We start from the raw sequence: 7,665 nt of genomic DNA on the forward strand, positions 1-7,665 counted from the left end.
CAATTGATAAAAGTCCCCTTCAAGAAAATTCCCAGGGAAATGGCTTTATTTGGTGATATAAATACAAAACCTCACTACAGTAGGCCTCATAATGTATTGAAAGTTCTTGGCAACAATTTAAATAACCTTTAAAATCAATCTATAGTAGCTAGAGTCTGTTCTTTAGATGATGAGTTAATAGATATCGTCACATATTATATAAGCTATATAGAAAGTTATATACAGCTTTGATTTTAATCAATAAGGAAACGAAATCCCAGTGCCTTCCATTTAAACTATTTTTAAAACGTTTTACTTATTTAGACTTATTTTATTACTATATTGTGTGTATGAATGTTTTGCACCACACACATGCCTGATACCCAAGGAGGTGGTGAACTTGCATGTGGGTAGTGAGAATCAAAACCGGGCCCTCTGCAAGAACAACAGGTGCTCTTAACCACTGAGCCAACTCTCCAGGCTCCCTTCTCAAAATGTACCTCCACTGCTTCTCAAGTCCCTGGGATCTGTGGCCTGCTAGGACATGGGACTAGATGCTAATTATGGTTAGGTGATTAAGAAGTTTGAATGAGGAGAAGCCAGAGGGAGGAAGGTTTGTCCTTTGGAGGCAAAATAAAAAAGCTGGGCCATTTTTTTTTTAGGGCAAAACAGTTCTGTCTTTTTGTCTGTCTTTCTGCCTACCTGCCTATCCACCTCTCTCTCTCTTCCTCTCTCTCTTCTACCTATGATTAAAGGATATATTTTTAAAGAAGACTAAAATAATGCTTAGTAGGTAAGAAAATTTATTTTAGTACCTAAAACTTATGAAGAAAATACTACCCCAGGATATAGAAGATGCTTCCAAAAGGTAACCAAAATGGGTGTTGTGGTTAAATTATTAAATAGATGCTGATTTAAAGCATTCAAACAATTTAGAAGTATACAAACAAAAATGAATTTCCTTCCTTATTTCTCAGACCTCAACTCCCACCCAAGGTAAGTGCTTCTGTGCCACTTAAATTATTGCAGATTCTTTTCCAACAACAGTCAAATAGCATATAGTTCAAAAAATGTGGATTACTCTGGCCATATTGTTCTATAGACGGCTTTATTGTGTGGCCATTGTTCTATGTCGGTAATTGAGGAGCTGCCACATGCTTTTTAATGAAATCATCATCAAGCTTTGGATGTATTTATTTTACCATTCATGATCCTGTGGGTAAACACAGAGAAAGTTACTTTCAAATACACAAAGTGTCTATGTAACAGAATTTGCTATGGTAGGTTATTACATGAAGGCTTTAAAAAGAATGATAAACACTGCGTTTCTTCAGAACCGAGGCCTGAAACATGAAAGAAGTCATCAAGCTTGGTCTGTTCTCTTCTCAGCCTGGTTGGTGTCTTCCCTCACGGGTCCAGTGAGTGTGACAGTCCCCTGGGGGAAGGAAAGGCCATCGAGAGGAGGAAGAAGCTTGTTGTGGAGAAAATAATGGTAGGAAAAGAGGCAGGAAAGTGATGACCCACAGGGGAAGAGGCAAGAATGAGGGAATGGAACATTTAACGGGAGGCACCTCTGTCCCCATGGAGGAAGTCACAGGGGCATGGGGCACTCCGAGCTCCAGGCGATACATGAGATCATGGGGTCCATTTTTCCCCCAAGGATAATTTGTTGCCAAAATACAATTTAAAGGCCAAGCCAGAAAGTTTCCACATAGGAAGGACATTGCAAACCGTGATTAAGTCCTGGGGATGGACTCAGAATTGACAAGATGCAGCTCAGAATAAAAAGGCATGTTGCAAGGGGAGGGGCTGGTTTTGCACAGTTGGACTTTAGAGCCCCCAGCTCATCCTACTGCCAAATCTTGTTCAGTTTTCTTCAGCTGGGAGACTCTAATTTGCATATGGAATCCCACATGAAAAGAATCTGAAAATAATTGTTCTCAATTTTTCAGTAAAGGGGAGATTGGAATTGATACTTAGGACAAATTCATCGTACTTGTGTATAGGACAGAGCCCAAGGAAGGCCTGCGTAGAAGACAGTTGTGTTAACAGTCTGCTAAGGGGAGGTAGTTCCATTCTGATTACTGAAACCTAAGCAGGAAGAGTCTATCTGTTGGCCACTTAGTACTCTGGATCCTCTTCTAGGTGGGTAATTCTCATGACTAAAATAGCACAGTTCTAAGTGGGCCATGGGATGTCTGGATGGTATTAGGGCGGACGGCAAACATTGGTGACCTGCTACCAACCTGAAACCAGAGTCAGCTAATGCCCTCTTAGTGGGAAGAAGCCCATTCTGCTAGGAAAAAGAGGATCCAGACTTTGGTGGCAAAAGTTGGCCATAATAAAATGAAAATACGGGATCTCTTTTCAGCACTTGGCTTTTAATTAAATGAACAAAGTGAAGCCATTCTTTTGGGCTTAAGAGTTAGCATTTCAAACAGATCAACCTGTGAAATATGAGAGTCTGAAGGCTTGCCCAACATTGTCCAGCGTGAGGCTGGGCACTGATGGAAGTCAGCGTATACTTAAAGTCTGTTCAGAGCTTTAGGTGCTCAGTTGTTAATCGAGGGTAAATGATGTCAGGACAAAGCAGTAATAGGATTTTGACACCATCCTTCATGGTGTGAGCCTTCTCAGAAATGAAGAAGTGCATAACAAACGGAGGTGGGCTCATAGGTTCAGACACCAGTCAGTAAGGTGAAGATAAACACTGCAGAGGTGAAGCTCAAAAGCTCTTGAACATGTTGTGTGCCCATTGTAGGTATCCAATTATTCTTTAAAATTTTATTTTTATTTGTATGTATTCAAGTGTGTCTATATGTATATGCACATGTGTCTACAGGTGCTTGAGGAGACCTGCCGAGGGTGTCAGATCCCCTGAAGCTGGAGTTACTGGTGCTTGTGACTGGCCAGATGTGAACACAGATCCTCTGAAAGAGTAACAAGCACTATTAACCACAGAACCATCTCTCCAGCCCTTCAATTATTTTACTTTATTTTATGCTTTAAGACTGAGTCTTATGACATACCCTTGGCTACCTTGGAACTCACCATGTAGACTAGGCTGGCCTTGAACTCACAAAATGAGTTTCTGCCTCCCAAGGTTAAGGAGTAAAGGTGTGCAACACTAGGTCCAGCTATTTCAATTACTTTCAATAAATAGCAGGGTTATGTAACCAGCACCACAGCCAGGTTTTAGAACTTGTCATTACTGACCTCTAAAAATTACCTCCTCTCTCTGATAGTAAATTCCCATTTGGCCCTTAGCTCCAGGCAACCACTAATCTAGTATCTGTCTCCATACATGTAAGTAGAATACAGTGCCCAACATCCTCCTCTGTGATCTGGCTTCTTTCAGTGAGCATTGTGTTTGGCTGTTAGGAATACCTCGGTGAGCATTGCATACCAGTCCTTGTACAGCAGCTTAATCTTATTTCTCTGAGGCACTTCCTTCAGAATGGATAGCACTTGTGTTAGTCTGTTCTTAAACTAGCCAACTGTTTTCCAAGTGGTGTACCATTTCCATCCCCATCAATGAGATCGGAAAGTTGTCATTTTTCCAAGTCCTTTTCAACACTTGCTATTACCTTCCTTTTTGGCTTTATTCATGCTAGTGGGTATGAAAAACATAACCAGTGAGGCTGGAGAGATGGTTCAGTGGTTAAGAGCACGTGGTGGTCTTGCTGAAGACCAGGTGCCATTCCTAGCACCCACATAGTAGCTCACAACCATCCATAACTCCAGTTCCAGGAAATCAGATGTCCTCTTCTGGTCTCTAAAGGCACCAGGCCTGCAGGGGATGCACAAAATCCTCATACACACAAAAATAATGCTTCCAAAGAGATAGGCATGGCTTTAACTTGCATTTCTCCAACGTACATGCTCTTACAATTATTAGAAATACCTGTATCTTATTTAGTGAAATATTTATTTAGATCTGTTGACCGTTTTTGATTGGAGTATTTTTCATATTGTTGAGTTATGAATTATTTAAATGCTGTGGAAACCTGCCCCTTATTAGATGTATAACTTGGAAATATTTTCTCCCAGTGTATGAATTTTCATTTTCTTAGCAGGGTCTCTTAAAATGCAGAAGCTTTTTAAAATTATTCCTACTTTATGGATTTCGCTCTCAATGTGGCCAGCTCCCCCTTTGCTTCTAACCATTCTCTGTGAGCTGTGGTGTGGAAACATACGTTCTCCTCTGTCGTCTTTGCTTTATCTCTGAATGAAAAAATAAATAAATAAAAAAGGAGGGACGTGACTGCTCCTAGGTAGGGAAGAGGAGAGAGTTTACTGTAGATAGAAGGGAGGGCATAGCCAGAGGCAGGGACATCGGGGAGAGTCCAGAGTGAACATGACCCTGAGCCATGTGAGCACAGTGGGGAGAAGGGGGAGAGGGAGGGGGGAGGGAAAAACCAGGAGAGTACAGGGTAGACAAAAGGGTGGGTAACCAAAATGCCTGGGTTATATAGGGAAGGGCAGCTGGGGGAAGGACAGCCCAGCCCTGGGCTGGAGAAGTTTAGGGTACAGGACAGGGTATGCCAGTCATACCCTTTAACAGGCAGGGACTGAGGGATGCTGGGAGAACCTGGCAGCCAGGCCCACTTTGGTATGTTAAATAGGTACCTCAGTTAGCCATTTGTCCTGGGTTTGGGACCAACATCTCAGCCTTTATGTTGGTAATAAATGATTAGGGGCAACACAATCTTTTCTATGACTACTTCCTACTGACATTGAGGTGTCATTGTTGGGGACCCAAGAAAGCTGAAATGCTGGTCAAAGCTGGGAAGAGCAGACTGTTTCACTCCCTGTCCAGGTCCAGGCGGGAGCATCTGGGGCTAGGGAAGGACAGACCTGTTGGAACAGGCTGTGAGGCTGGACCACGGGGCTGGCTGCTCTGGAGCCATCTAGGACACAGGGGCTCAAGCTGGTTGGGAATTCGGTCAGCAGCACCTAGGGCTGGTGAGTTTGGAGCAGTTTGCAGGCTGGTTGGTTGGAAATCTACTGAAACAGATATAGATCAGGGACAGAAGGTAAAGTTAAAGAGTTTAGGGTAAAATGTTTTATCTTGGGTGTATATTTGAAACTTCCAAGCCCATGGTCCTGGTAGTTGGGGTAGGGTATCCCAAGACCAGGGAAAGGAGGAGAAATCCCACCCTCAGGAATAGGCAGTAGGCAGGGAAACTCAGGCTGTTGGTTGATAGGAAGTGCTTACCTGGAGTCCGTTTGACCTGTGAGAGATGGATTCAAGTTGATTCCCTGAAGCTTACAAGAATTTTTTTTAAAGTTTACACAAAGAATTCTAGATATGTTAGCATTCCCACTGTGATCTGTGCTGTGGGATGGTCTGTATGTCAAATTGCTCTGATTGGTCAATAAATAAAACACTGATTGGCCAGTGGCCAGGCAGGAAGTATAGGCGGGACTAACAGAGAAGAGAATTGAGAGAATAGGAAGGCGGAGGGAGACACTGCCAGCCACCACCATGACAAGCAGCATGTGAAGATGCCGGTAAGCCACAAGCCACGTGGCAAAGTATAGATTTATAGAAATGGATTAATTCAAGATATAAGAACAGTTAGCAAGAAGCCGGCCACAGCCATACAGTTTGTAAGCAATATAAGTCTCTGTGTTTACTTGGTCGGGTCTGAGCAGCTGTGGGACTGGCGGGTGTCAGAGATTTGTCTTGACTGTGGGCCAGGCAGGAAAACTCTAGCTACAGATCTGTACTAAAATCCACATTGTTGAAAAGGCAGTTGACTCATGCCTTGGAGTCAGAGTAAAAGCTTGAGAACTCCAAAAATGATTTGGGGTTAAAAGTACCTGTGAGCAGGGCGGTGGTGGCGCACGCCTTTAATCCCAGCACTAGGGAGACAGAGCCAGGAGGATCTCTGTGAGTTCGAGGCCAGCTTGGGCTACCAAGTGAGTTCCAGGAAAGGCGCAAAGCTACACAGAGAAACCCTGTCTTGAAAAACAAACAAACAACAACAACAAAAGTACCTGTGAGCGTATCGCCTTTCAGAGTCTGGGAGCAAGGGAAGCTTTTCTCAGCTGAGACCTAGGAAAAGTGAGGCTTGAGGCCTGGTTTTTATGTATGAAGAAAAGGCAGCTGCAGCCTTGGGGGAGGAGCTGGTGGTATGCTTGCTGCTGTTAAAGCTATAGTTAGTCAATATCATCAGAGATCTGAGAAGGATAAATTACAGTGGGGGGTGTAATCCAAATAGCGTATATATCCATTAAAATGACGAGACTTACCCACTACTTAGACGGTTGCTCTAGGCTTTAATGGTCTTGATGGCTTCGTTGGGGCCAGTGGTCACAGGTCTTTGGCTCTCATACTGGATAGCATTTCAGCTGCCACATCGATAAAGCAGTACTGGCCTTTGAATGCCAGCCCCAGATCTGAGATTTTCCTGTGGAGAAGGACCTTAGGGGACTGACCTTACTTTGACCAGTCAGAGCAGGGCAATCAACCCAAAAGTGACATAGCTTAGGCAGAGCCCTGGCAGGAGTCAAAGCATGGGGCAACTTTGCCTAGTGATTAGTGTTTCCATAATTGAGGTGGAGTTGTTGTGCCCCATCTCTCTTCTTTGGAGACCTTTGGGTTCCCACTAGGAGAATTTTTGTACTTTGTTCTTTCATCAAACTTTTTAAATGCCATATTCAGTATCTCTCTCAAGAGTTCAAGGACCATCTAATAAGTAAGCCTGAGTTTAGGCTTTACTTTGAAAATAAATTAACTTGTGTGTATTAATTATCTTTAACAGTTTAAGTTGGTAGCTTTTATAAGACAAGACTTTTACAGTTCTATCCCTGTTAAGTTTGAGCTTTTAAATTTTGAGTTCAAGATTTAATTAAAGATCCCTTAGCATAAAAATAAAGCTTTAAACCATAAATACAGTAAAATTTAAACCATAAATACAATCCATGAAGAGACTTGGAATTTTCCTGATCCTTTTATAGTGCACCATTACAGAATATCACAGTTTCTTGTATGACTCAGTTTATCTAAATAGCTAGAGGTTAACAAATTGAGCAAAGACTAAAGAAGCTATACAAATACTACTGTGAACCTGAGTAAATCTTAGCAATTTATAAACCTTACTTATCAAATGTATGTTGTCACCTATCTAAATTTTCCAGAAGCCTGGTGTTGAACAGTTAGCAAAGACATAAGTAGTTATGTGTAAATGTCTAAGTCTGCTTTTGTTAATCAGACTAGACCTTTATAACGTCAAAATTTTTATCATCATACAAAAATCCATTCCAATCCGAAATATTCTGGAGACCTGTGTGTGCTTAGTCTAAAAAGAGAAGCAGAGGGCTGAGAAGGACTGAAAAGTTATGTAGGTGTTGCCTTAGTTGGTTTATACTATGTGGTTATCATAAGATGATGGTGAAGTCACGTGGCATGTACCCTTTAACCTTGGTAAAGATGGCTGCCAGCCATGTGGCTATTATTTAAAATATCTAGTTTTTGTAGATCTATTTTTAATCAAGAGTTGAATCTAAGTTACATCTACCATATACTCTCCCCCTTTTTGTTTTTTTTCTTCCTTCCTTCCTCTCTCTCTCTCTCTCTTTCTTTTTTTTTTCTTTTTAGAGACAAGGTTTCTCTGTATAATAGCTTTGGCTGTCCTGGAATTTGCTTTGTAAATCAGGCTGGCCTCGAACTCACAGCAA

This window comes from Peromyscus californicus, unplaced genomic scaffold, assembly GCF_007827085.1.
Source record: "Peromyscus californicus insignis strain IS unplaced genomic scaffold, ASM782708v3 Scaffold_18__1_contigs__length_77618521, whole genome shotgun sequence".
NCBI classification, from domain to species: domain Eukaryota; kingdom Metazoa; phylum Chordata; class Mammalia; order Rodentia; family Cricetidae; genus Peromyscus; species Peromyscus californicus.